Raw genomic sequence first — 13975 nt, 5'->3', positions numbered from 1 at the left:
TGGTGCTGCCATTTTTTTAGACATGCTGTGCACGCCACAACCATGTGTTTTATGATATTGTAGCAGGGCAGGTTCTGGCAAGAAAATCGCTGACACCAGCAGCGTCAGCATACAATTGGTGCAGTAGTGCTCATTGTGGTCAAGATCACCCTCAGAGGGTAGGAGAGAGGAGGGGATGGAGAGAGCAGTGGAGGAAATGAGATGTCGACCAAAAGCGTCATCATATTCTCGGCCGACAGAAATCATTCGAAGTCTGTGGTCTATAATGAATTGATCAGCAGGTCTCTCTGTACTCTGTAGTCAAAGGATAAGCTTTGTTTGGGTATTTATTTATTAATAATAACATATACTGTTTACTAACACTAATTTCTAAGTCCCTATCCCTTTCCTTTCTCTTTATGGAAATTGCAGAGTCTAGTCACAGTAGTGAAGGATCAGGACAGCCAGTAGGGATCATCTGAGGTCTGGACTCTGTAGTCAGAGAACCAGAATTAATTTGGTCAAGGGGCACACAGTTGTATCTGCCTGATATGTAAATGCGTCCTTTCTAGTAGAAAAGGTGAATACAGTCAGATGTGACTGTATACTGTAAGTAATTAATTGCCTGACATTAATATAACAAATTAAAACCAATACTTCCTTTTACTGAGCATCGCATACACATCACTTACACATCACACATTTTATGTGAGTGTCTGAATGTATCCATTCTTATAGAAAAGAAGTGTGCAATGCAGATGTAACTGCACATTGTAAATAATTAGCTGCCTGACATTAAGATAACATTTTAATTCTTTCTTACTACATTTATGCTCTTTAGTGAAGGGATTAGGTTTTTTTGTAAATAATACCAATAATATATAGGATGTCCCATTTATCTTGACCATCCTAAATAACTGTTTGTCCAGATACAAACTACAAAATGTTCCAAGCAAATGTTCTTTAGCCATCAGAGGGACATGAGTCAGCTTGATTGCCTTCGTTGTAGCTTTGTTTTTTTTTACAATGATATGAACAGTGGTATAACTTTTTTTAATGGCATCCTGTACTTTTTGTTTGGTAATTCATTTCCTCTCCTAAAGACCTATTTAAAAATGTGTCACAGTGTACCATTCACTGAAACATAATGTTATTAATTACATAACGCGACATTGACTTCGAGCCCAGGATCACAAACTCGTTCACTTGCTGGAGTTGTCAGAAAACAAATGAAAATCAAATAAAAACGTAACACAAAATTGACTTTGACTCTCCTGTACCACTGCCCAGGAGTAGAACATTCAAAGGTGCTCAGAGTGGTGACCCCTGGACACCAATACACTGATGCACTCGTTGAATGAAATAATTATTTACTGCTTCCAGTGTTGCCTGCTCAAGAGAATTACAAGCAAGCATGATGTGTTCCTGCATGTCCTCTGGAGTTGGAATATCGCGATACACATCGTCTTTAATGCATCTCCAAAGAAAAAAGTCCAGAGGATTTAAATCAGGACACCTAGTAGGACAAGTAACTGTTCCTCCTCGACCAATCCATCTGGCAGGATACCTTCAGTTCAGTACACGACTTGCAAGCAAGGTATTATGTGCTGGATATCCATCGTAGTGATACGACATTAGCATTCTGGTTCTTAGCGGCACTTCGTCCAGAAGAGGAGTAAGAATTCCTCTGGGGATGTTGGCATACGCTGTGTCGTTTACACTACCGTTGATGAAATAAGGACCAATAGTTGTAGTACCAAGCATCCCACACCAGACGTTAACTTTCATTGACGCTGATGTTCCACTTGTCTAAGCCATCGTGGGTTGTCGCTGGACGAATAATGCATGTTCCTTGTATTACCTGTCCTTTGTTTGAGAAGGAACATTCATCGGTAAATAGAACATTAGAGGAGAAGTTTGGGTTGGCGAGGATTTTCTGCTATGCCAATTGACAGAACTGTACGCGATTCTGGAAATCATTCACATGCAATTCTTGATGTTGGTGTACATGGTAAGGATGGAACCGGTGACGTGTAAGAATACGATGTACACTGGTTTTAGGAATTCCAATCTCGTGTTCAAGCTGGCGTGTGCTCACATGTGGATTCATAGCAACGAAAGCGAGAACAGTAACTTTGGCAGCTTCGTATATGCGAGTGCTACTACGATTGCGTTGTCGTTGATTGAAACTTCCCGTTTCCTGAAACGTCGCAACAAGACGAGAAAACATCCGTCGGGAAGGTGGGTTCTTGTCAGGACATCGCTCTCTGTATAGTCCCGCTGCCTGTGTAGCATTTCGCCCACCTTCAACAACAACGACAACAACAATAAAAGAAACGTTATGTCGAAGCAGTTTGTAGGAAGGACAGCCTTTCCTGTATGCCTACTCTACACAACAGTATTTAAAAGGACTAAACTACTGTAATAAATGTACCCATACATAAGAAAACAGCATTGCAATTACTGTTCTGCTAACTTACATTCCCCATAGATGAGCAGCATTTCTACCTTCTCTTCGTTGGTGTACATTCTACTCACACAACTCTTCAACTGACGATGGTTGACGGAATGATGGGTGTGCATTCTGCTTATGTTTACATTTGTCCTCTGCCAACGTCAGCACGTGGATTTGTTCCATTACCCCAAGTACCTGGGAGTGTCAACGTCAATGTTGTGTTATGTAATTAATAATGTTGTTTTTCAGAGAATGGTACACTGTGATACTTTTTGAATAGGTCTTTAGGAGAGAAAATGAATTACCGAATAAAAAATACAGGGTGCCATTTACAAAAGTCATTCCGCTGTTCATATCTTTGTAAAAAACAAAGCTACAACGAAGGCAATCATGCTGACTGATGTCCCCCTGCCGGCTAAAGAACATTTGCTTGAAACATTTTGTAATTTGCATCTGGACAAACATTTATTTAGGGTGGTCAAAATAAATGGGACACCCTGCATAATAAAATAATATGAGGTAAGAAACTGTGCCATTATAATGTGTATAAATTAATTATGTCCTACCATATTCTACAAAATGGCGGTAAACATTAACGAAAGATACTCTGACACTACAGTGTGTGTAGAATTTAATGGTAGTCAATAACCACTGCAGATTCGAGCACTCCCCCAGCCAGAGTATCAACAAGATATATTTCTTCAAATGTCTACCCCATAACCACACATAGATACCTGACCTTGCATTATTCACTTAAAGTACTACATAAACTACGCTGAATAGTGCGCTAGTTACTTTCCTCTCATCCAAAAATTATAATTTAGCCCAATGTGGTTTGTCTTCAAAAATATCCCAACGTCCTGATCACCTTGGTGTCTGAGCAGATGTTGCATGCACCACGCATTGCGTCCGAAATGGGGGTTATCTCGATTCTGAACATGTGCACTTGCCAGCCTCAAGCTTGCTGGATCAGTTGCTTTGTGATATCCGACCAATGCTAGAGACGTAAGATAAGCACAGCAGGTCTCTATCTTGGCAGCAACAGCGAACTGCCACTTCACACTGCTCACAGAAAATAATTCGACAACCTACTGCCATTTTAGCGATACACTAACTGACCAAAAGTATCTCTACATTAATGTGACCAGCTCTGCACATGGCTGCTGCTGAAGCATCACTGCTCCATCCATATGGAAGAAACTAGCACTAATCAGAAGCCTGCCAGTTTGCAGTGAAGTGATACAGTGCCACATGGCTCTACATGGGAAATAAAAATGTTGGTACACTCATATCCTCGTGCAGCATTACAATACTATAATAGACTTACAGAGATTTTTCTTATGTGTTTTGATATATGTTTTCAATTTCGTATCTGTAATTTTTAATGGGGCCTTCGCAAAAAAATACAGCTCATCTTCATTACAATGTGATGTTCACTTTCAGCGAAAGGCACTGCTTTCTTCCTCTAATCAATAAAAATGATTTTAAAGCTGAATACTATGTGGGCATTCAATAGAATACACCACATTTAGTCTAGTGCGGTACTGATTTATGATGCAGGGTGCAGGAGGAACCCACACGCACACATGTCCAGATAATAAAGTCCCAGTGCCATAGAACAAATAATGAATGCCTGCACTCATGCACAGTAGGTTGTGGGGAGGCAAGTAATAATCATCTACATCTACATCTACATCCATACTCCGCAACCCATCTGACGGTGTGTGGCGGAGGGTACCTTGAGTACCTCTATCGGTTCTCCCTGCTATTTCAGTCTCGTATTGTTCGTGGAAAGAAGGATTGTCGGTATGCTTTTGTGTGGCCTTTAATCTCTCTGATTTTATCCTCATGGTCTCTTCGTGAGATATACATAGGAGGGAGCAATATACTGCTTGACTCTTCGGTGAAGGTATCTTCTCGAAACTTCAACAAAAGCCCATACCGAGTTACTGAGCGTCTCTCCTGCAGAGTCTTCCACTGGAGTTCATCTATCATCACTGTAACGCTTTCGCGATTACTAAATGATCCTGTAACGAAGCGCGCTGCTATCTGTTGGATCTTCTCTATCTCTTCTATCAACTCTATCTGGTACGGATCCCACACTGCTGAGCAGTATTCAAGCAGTGGGTGAACAAGCGTACTGTAACCTACTTCTTTTGTTGTTGGACTGCATTTCCTTACGATTCTTTCAATGAATCTCAGCCTGGCATCTGCTTTACCAACGATCAACGTTATATGATCATTCCATTTTAAATCACTCCTAATGCCTACTCCCAGATAATTTATGGAATTAACTTCTTCCAGTTGCTGACCTGCTATTTTGTAGCTAAATGATAAGGGATCTATCTTTCTATGTATTTGCAGAACATTACACTTGTCTACATTGAGATTCAATTGCCATTCCCTGCAGCATGCGTCAATTCGCTGCAGATCCTCCTGCATTTCAGTACAATTTTCCATTGTTACAACCTCTCGATATACCACAGCATCATCCGCAAAAAGCCTCAGTGAACTTCCGATGTCATCCACGAGGTCATTTATGTATGTTGTGAATAGCAACGGTCCTACGACACTCCCCTGCGGCACACCTGAAATCACTCTTACTTCGGAAGACTTCTCTCCATTGAGAATGACCTGCTGCGTTCTGTTATCTAGGAACTCTTCAATCCAATCACACAATTGGTCTGATAGTCCATATGCTCTTACTTTGTTTATTAAACGACTGTGGGGAACTGTATTGAACGCCTTGCGGAAGTCAAGAAACACGGCATCTACCTGTGAACCCGTGTCTATGGCTCTCTGAGTCTCGTGGACGAATAGCGCGAGCTGGGTTTCACCCGACCGTCTTTTTCGAATCCCATGCTGATTCCTACAGAGTAGATTTCTAGTCTCCAGAAAAGTCATTATACTCGAACATAATACGTGTTCCAAAATTCTACAACTGATCGACGTTAAAGATATAGGTTTATATTTCTGCACATCTGTTCGACGTCCCTTCTTGAAAACGGGGATGACCTTTGCCCTTTTCCAATCCTTTGGAACGCTACGCTCTTCTAGAGACCTACGGTAAACCGCTGCAAGAAGGGGGCAAGTTCCTTCGCGTACTCTGTGTAAAATCGAACTGGTATCCCATCAGGTCCAGCGGCCTTTCCTTTTTTGAGCGTTTTTAATTGTTTCTTTGTTTCTCTATCCCTCTGTCGTCTATTTCGGTATCTACCATTTTGTCATCTGTTCGACAATCTAGAGAAGGAACTACAGTGCAGTCTTCCTCTGTGAAACTGCTTTGGAAAAAGACATTTAGTATTTCGGCCTTTAGTCTGTCATCCTCTGTTTCAGTACCATTTTGGTCACAGAGTGTCTGGACATTTTGTTTTGATCCACCTACCGCTTTGACATAAGACCAAAATTTCTCAGGATTTTCTGCCAAGTCAGTACATAGAACTTTACTTTCGAATTCATTGAACGCCTCTCACACTACATTTCGCTTCGCGTAATTTTTGTTTGTCTGTAAGGCTTTGGCTATGTTTATGTTTGCTGTGAAATTCCCTTTGCTTCCGCAGCAGTTTTGTAACTCGGTTGTTGTACCACGGTGGCTCTTTTCCATCTCTTACGAGCTTGCTTGGCACATACTCATCTAACGCATATTGTACAATGGTTTTGAACTTGGTCCACTGATCCTCAACACTATCTGTACTTGAGACAAAACTTTTGTGTTGAGCCGTCAGGTACTCTGTAATCTGCTTTTTGTCAGTTTTGCTAAACAGAAAAATCTTCCTACCTTTTTTAATATTTCTATTTACGGCTGAAATCATCGATGCAGTAACCGCTTTATGATCGCTGATTCCCTGTTCTGCGTTAACTGTTTCAAATAGTTCGGGTCTGTTTGTTACCAGAAGGTCTAATATGTTAACGCCACGAGTCGGTTCTCTGTTTAACTGCTCAAGGTAGTTTTCAGATAAAGCACTCAAACAAATTTCACTGGATTCTTTGTCCCTGCCACTCGTTATGAACGTTTGAGTCTCCCAGTCTATATCCGGCAAATTAAAATCTCCACCCAGAACTATAACATGGTGAAGAAATCTACTCGAAATAGTTTCCAAATTATCCTTCAGGTGCTCAGCCACAACAGCTGCTGAGCCAGGGGGCCTATAGAGACATCCAATTACCATGTCTGAGCCTGCTTTAACCGTGACCTTTACCCAAATTATTTCACATTTAGGATCTCCGTCAATTTCCTTCCATACTATTGCACTTCTTATCGCTGTAAACACGCCTCCCCCTTCACTGTCCAGCCTGTCTCTGCGGTATACATTCCAATCAGAGTTTAGGATTTCATTACTGTTTACGTCTGGTTTCAGCCAACTTTCTGTCCCTAGTGCTATATGGGCATTGTGACCGTTTATTAATGAGAGCAGTTCTGGGACCTTTCTATAGACGCTCCTGCAGTTTACTATTAGCACATTAATATTGATATTCCCTGTTGCATTATGACTACTCCTACCTTGCCGCGTCTCAGGAGACGTCTTGTTGGACCTAGGGAGGGAATTTTGTAACCTAAAAAACCCACATGTGCACTCCACACGTACTCCGCTACCCTTGTAGCCGCTTCCGGCGTGTAGTGCACGCCTGACCTATTCAGGGGGACCCTACATTTCAAATGGTTGATACTTCACTACGAAAATACTCTTAAATTGTCTGTACCTGTTTTACACCTTCCTTCACTGTTTACAAGAGTTTGAAATCTATTTTTGCGGTCAGCCAGAAAGTGATGGAAAAAAACATACTCATCATAATTTCAAGTTTGCAAGTCCACATTACTCTTTGTGCTCACTGAAAGAAAATGTTCCTACTTGCTTAATTTTTATTGCTTCAGTTACTGAAAAGGTTTTAACTCAACTGCATTTAAACTTTGCCAGACAGAATTTTTAGAACGGAGCTGACACTAAAACATGGTTTCTGAACTGCCTATTTTGATTCCTTGTAACGACTGTTATCTACAATACAGTCTTGAAACTTGGTACAGTTGTTTTATTTTCTGAAAGTAATCGAATGCTGAAATTAGAACCTTCTATTATAAATACAAATGATACTTATTCTGCTATGAATAAGGACGTTTTTGTTACAAATTTGGTTTTTAGTAAATAATTTGAAAACTAATAGAGATAGCTTATTGGTGTCACACGTTTAATGTTTTTACATGGAAATGAGACTACATACGAATTTACAACTTTCTGAGTCTAATATTAAGCGACTTTAGTTTTACATAAAAATGCTGATTGTAATCAAAATATTGCTCTCATAAAGTTGAGAATTGTAACTTTTAATTGTGACATGCATTTGCTTATTCTGACTAATTTTTAGCTTTCTAATATTGTTATTTAGCGCCACATATTGTTTTTAAAAATCGTGCATAATCCTTAACATGTTCATTTGACTGTTCTGACATTTAACAATGTAAACATTAGTACACTTAAACATAGATTGACAAAGTTTGGAAAAGTCATTTTAATTTTTAATTTCACTCTTAGATCACGATGCAAGCCTTTATGTGTTAAGCACAGGCATGGTATGGTAATGTGACATTGGTAGTAGAGAACTGTGCTAAGCCCCAGCACACTCACTCGCCTTTATACCCCTTACAATAATACAGCGCTTGTTTCACCTCAAGGTGGCGTCCTGCATGCCTATAGTTAATGGTCATTAGTCTTAAACACACTCGAAATATATAATCTAGTCTCTTAATTGTCCATGATACTTTCAAAAATGAGATGCTATTTTATGACATAGGTGTAATTGAGACCAACCAAGCACAAGGGCATTTCTAATTAGGACAGTTCATTCTCATTCGATAGTATTTCCCAGGGTCAGTGATCACCAATAGCGTGATTGGCTTTCCCCAGAGCTAAACTCTATAACGCTAACATTATCACAGCACTCCAGTATACTTTGATAACCAACCTGATGTGTGTTTTGATAGAACTGGAATGGTATTTGATGGAGGAAAGTGAAAGTAGATCTCATGAAACTCTGTTAGGCAGTCAAGGTAGATTTTACAATAATGCTCCTTCAAGTATAGCATATCTTGCATATAGGCCATGGGATTAACGTTAGGGTATGAGCATGCAAACTACAACGATGTTCAATACATGTATTAACAAGAACCACTAAAAAGGACTGCATCAAGCACAATATTCCACAGTATGTTTGTGATTCCAGCAGTGCATTTAATACTTTGAAATCTACTTTGCTCAACAAACTGTTTTTTTTCTGACATTTTTCTCAATTTGGTACTTGCTCAGTCCAACAAGTAGTCTATTCAGAGAAGAGAAGTTCTCAGTCTGAACTTAGAGGAGCCGAAAGCTTTTATTGGTTCCCAGCATTCGCCAGTATTGGTCAACTGATCCCAGCTTTCACATACAAAGACTTGCAAATATAATGTCTCTCAAAAGATTTCTAACAATTGTTCATTATTTGCATCTGAATGACAATGAAAAGAGGCCTGTAAAGGCACTCCCGGCTATGACAAACTTTATAAAATAATACCACTTTTGAATCATGTGAATGAAGTTTTCAGATCATTATTCAGTCCAAGTAGATTCCTTTCAGTAGATGAAAGTATGATAGAATCTGAAGGAAGGACCTCATTCAGGCAGTACATGCCACTCAAACCAATAAATAGTGGCTACAAAGTTTTTACTATATGTTGCTCTGTACAAGGATACATGTTGAACTTCCAGATTTATGAAGGAAACACTGATGAACGTAATACACGCCTGGGAGAAAGTTGTATTGTCACTTTCATCATCGTTCCAGCATCATGGATACTGTTTGTTTTGCGATCGTTTTTTTTACAGCTTCCTTCTTCTGTCTAAAATGATTTTATCTTTGAGCAGGTATTTCCGAAAGGGAATTCTTTTAACCAATAAAGAACTTAGTATGGGGGAATCTATGTCAGGAGATGTGTCTGTAACAAAATGGAAAGACAACAGTACTAAGTCAGTCATTGTTGAAAGCAGCATTCACATTCCTACAGAGAACACATTTGTTATACATCGTGAGAAGAAGGGGAGGAAGCAAATGATCCCTTGCCCTCAAGTCGTTGCTGATTACAACCGCTATATAGGTGGTGTAGGTAGAGTTGACCAGAATCATGCCAACTACAATATAGCATGGAAGTCTAGGCATGGCTGGATGAAAAATTTTTATTACTTTATAGATGCAGCAATAGTGAATACCTATGTTCTGTACAAAGATACTAGCAAACTAGCCATACACAGCAAACAGCAGTCACATTCAACATTCCAGAGCATACTGGCAAATGATCTAATGGGTAGTTATTGTTCCAACTTAAGGACGGCAAGTATACCACACCCAAAAGTCCTTATTAGTAAGAATAAATCACACATCACTTCCAAGGTCAGCTTGTTTCCTATTGCTGCAGCACACATGCCTGTGAAAAGTACTTCAATGAGATGCACAATGTGTCGTACCCAAGCAAAACTGAAAAGAAATTCTCTTAACTGTAGTTCTTGAAAGGCAGCACTTTGCAAGCAATGCTTTGCATCATTTCACCATATTAAATGATTGAGTATTATTGGATGCACTTTGCTTAGTTATCAAAATAATTTTGAAAGATGGATATGCTTACACAGTTTAGTTAAAAACGTAAAATTTTTATTTTCGATGAAAAATTGTTTTGAAAATGTGAATTTTGTTCAAAGTATTTGTTTTAATGTCAAACCCAGGAATAAAATTTTTACCTCTTTCAAGAGATGACCTTTTATTAATATATGAGTTCAATATTGAGGCTAATGATTGTGGTCGAAAAATGAACCACGAAACACTCAGGTAATATATGTGACCTTAAATAGATTGTCGTCGATTTTTTGCCAAGCAAAAAAATTCAATTTTTGTTTGTCAGCGTAAAAAGCCATATTTTCCTGTTGCCGTGTGTAAATAGAAACTTAGCAATGTTCATGTCTGCTGCTTTGAAGGAAAAAATTTCTGTGCCCTATAAAGCGTTAAATGTACCATAGATGCTGATTATTGAGGCGATAATTGTGGCTGCCGACCTACAGTACCTTAGAAACGAGTCAACAATGGGCAGTTAACTTCGTAGTTACAGTTCCTGCATTCATCTCAGAAAAAATTGACACTTAAAAATACTGTAATATCGGAAGTTTGTGTTACAATGAAATTCCCACATGAACTACTGTATTCCTGCTGGGGCCAATATTTTTTCGAGTTTAGCACGAGTTCGTCTTGAGCGAGTTCTCACTAACGAGGTAGCTGTAACTGTACCTGACAAATACATGTGCAAAATAAATGTGAACTGTAGATTGTAATTGTAGATCATAACTTTAAGTAACCTTTATAACTGATGTGAATTGACACACTCCTTTCTAATTTAAAAAAAATGAAGATGTTCGGATAGGCATCGCAGGCCATGTCATCCTCTGCAAAAAATGGTTCAAATGGCTCTGAGCACTATGGGACTCAACATCTGAGGTCATCAGTCCCCTAGAACTTAGAACTACTTATACCTAACTAACCTAAGGACATCACACACATCCATGACCGAGGCAGGATTCGAACCTGCGACCATAGCGGTCGCGTGGTTCCAAACTGTAGTGCCTAGAACCGCTTGGCACAACCGTTTGGCCGCACATGGTACTGCCCTTAGGCGTCATCAGATGCAGATTATAGAGAGGCATGTGGTCAGCCCATCGCTCTCTCTGCCATTGTGAGTTTTCGTGGCATGCCTTTCTGATTGAACTCCAGGAAAAATACATTCTCATTAGTTTGAGTTCGTCTAATGTATATTTCTTTATACAAATTTAGATCATATTGATCTATGCCAGTTGCTTAGATAGCGAAAATTGTAAAAACATTGTGCAATTTAAATTCTGAATAGCCCTTGTTGTAGCTAGAGTGCACATAATGGACAATGCTGATACGTAAAAACATTTTACGTAAAAACTTTGAATATAAAAAAATTGTTTGAAAATGTAAAAGAGCTCTTTTTACAGAAGTGGAATGTTATGCAGTGTGTGTGTGTGTGTGTGTGTGTGTGTGTGTGTGTGTGTGTGTGTGCGCGTGTATGTGTTGCGCGTCAATTATGGCTGCAGATGTCAGCTACTGGAGCAAAATTGTATTCGTTTCATTTCTTCTGTAATATATTAGAATGATGTTGCTGCATTAAAATACGCATAAATGGCGAGAGATAGATACATAGAGAGAGAGACAGGAAATATTTTTTGCACACACATGTGAGATGAAATTTAATTGGGAGACAGTACAGTATTTATGTAGGTGGAATATTATGCAGTGTGTGTGTGTGTGTGTGTGTGTGTGTACACAATTCTGAAGGAGTTATCTTTGATCATGACGCTATTTTACTCAAATATCTTTGAGCTTAGGCCCTAATCAAATGAAGGTTATTAAATTTTCCAAGAATACTTCATATCTTCGAACTTGACACAAATTCAAATGTAAGTTACTTAATATCACAGTTACCTGGAGCCTCATTTTAATACTACACTGTGACTGGCTAGAGGCAGTAAGAAGGGAGCGACACAATGGCTGCTGAATTTGAAAACATTTTAAATTGGCTTTGTGTGGAATGAAGCCAAAGATGTGACTGTTGGTTCTCAAAACACTGTTTCAGCTACGTAGGACACCTATTCTGAGATAGAAAATAAGATTTCAAAAGTTCATACTTATCGATAACACTTGTAAATCTTGGCAACAATGACAGCCATCTGGTTTTAATACTATCTAGAACTTGCTTGTATTCAGTATCAACGAAATCACAGAATGATTTCAGTTCCTCCACACACACAATGTAAATGTGAAAATACTGAAATTATTTTAATTCATTGTTTCTGTGTCAATGGGAATGATGTCTGCACTTGTTTGAACTCCATTGTGTTCCACATTGGATGGGCAGTCGGTGCCTTGAATGTTCATCTTGAGAACGCTGTTCAGTTTGGAATAAACTTTGTTTGTTCCTGCCCTCTTGCACCCACCAAAATTGGTATTACAGTAATCTGCCCAAAATGCGGCAATCTTGTCAACTATATTTTTATTTTTTAAAGTATCCAGAATATAGTTAGCTAATAATTCTACCGTTTCTCCACCAGTGTTCTGAAGACATTACATTGCACTGAACACCTTTGGTAGGAATGAACTACTTAGCTAGAATCGGCACTAGCTTTAATCTTTTGTGATTTGATGCATCAGCCGTCACAGACACATACTTATCGTGTAAACTAATCAAATCTTAAGTTCTGGCTGAACTTCATGCATTGCTTCCGGCGACAAAACGTTAGCTAAAATCGACTCGCATTTTCTCCTAGAACGTGCGAATTTCTTCTCAAATAGGTCTCTGATGAGAAGAGACGTGCAGTTCATTGAACGGAAAGAATGATTGTGTTTTGCGGTATGGAATGCGTATAGCCCTTCTTCCCCAGCGATACGTTTACCTTCCTCTGTTTGTAATTTATTCGTACTTACAAACTAAGTCATGTTGCTAGAAGTTCTAGCAGAAACTGGCAACAGGTGCTTCTTTTCCTTTGTGTGCTGCATTACATCGGCACGCCTTCCAATGAAAAAAAAACTGTACGACACTACGTACAATCTACCTTCATACTCGCAGTTTCCTTCAAAAAAGGGCATTCTTCTTTCATGGTTTTCGCGAAAAGACACTTTCTTTTCCCCGTGTTAATGGGCAGGAGTTAGTTTCACACATAGTAAAACCAGACAATGGAGCGCACTAAAGCAAGCTTACCGAACCCAGTGCTAAAACTGCCACATACTACAGTCTGAAGACATCGTGCCGGTTGCAAGTACTGCAAATTTATGTCATCTAACAGTGAATAGCTAATTCGTAAAAAGAAATACAGCTGAATATTGATAGCCCTATAACGTTCTCTAACGAAAACTGTTACATCCGTTCGTCGTTTCTGCAGTAGCAAATAATCAATACGAAGCTTTGCTTTGAAGACAAAGTAAAACTCAAGAAAATGTTAAAAAAACATATCTGTGACACTAAATTTACGTAAAAATAAATAAAAACACGAAATGATGGACTGTGAGGCTGGTGTCGGCGAAGGTTCGAGTCCTCCCTCGGGCATGGGTGTGTGTGTTTGTCCTTACGATAATTTAGGTTAAGTAGTGTGTACGCTTAGGCACTGATGACCTTAGCAGTTAAGTCCCATAAGATTTCACACACATTTGAACATTTTTGAACACAAAATGAAGCAAAAGGTACAGTTACTGCTAATTGCCAAAAGGCGGGACATTTGGCGTCCCATTAAATACAGAGTGCACATAAAGTCCAGGAACACTTTCAATTATTTATTGCACAAGAACCAAATATTGTACAGATATCATACATATGTTATTTTGAAGAGAAACCCTTAAAGTATTTTTTTCTTGTATATTACGCCACAGCGTAGTTTGCTAATTTGCCGATAGTCAGCGCTAGTCGCAAACATGGCGAGTACCACGTGATGTAGCAGAGTTCTGCGAGAGAATACC

Source organism: Schistocerca piceifrons, chromosome 2, assembly GCF_021461385.2.
Source record: "Schistocerca piceifrons isolate TAMUIC-IGC-003096 chromosome 2, iqSchPice1.1, whole genome shotgun sequence".
Classification (NCBI taxonomy): Eukaryota; Metazoa; Arthropoda; class Insecta; order Orthoptera; family Acrididae; genus Schistocerca; species Schistocerca piceifrons.
This window is presented reverse-complemented; position numbering follows the sequence as displayed.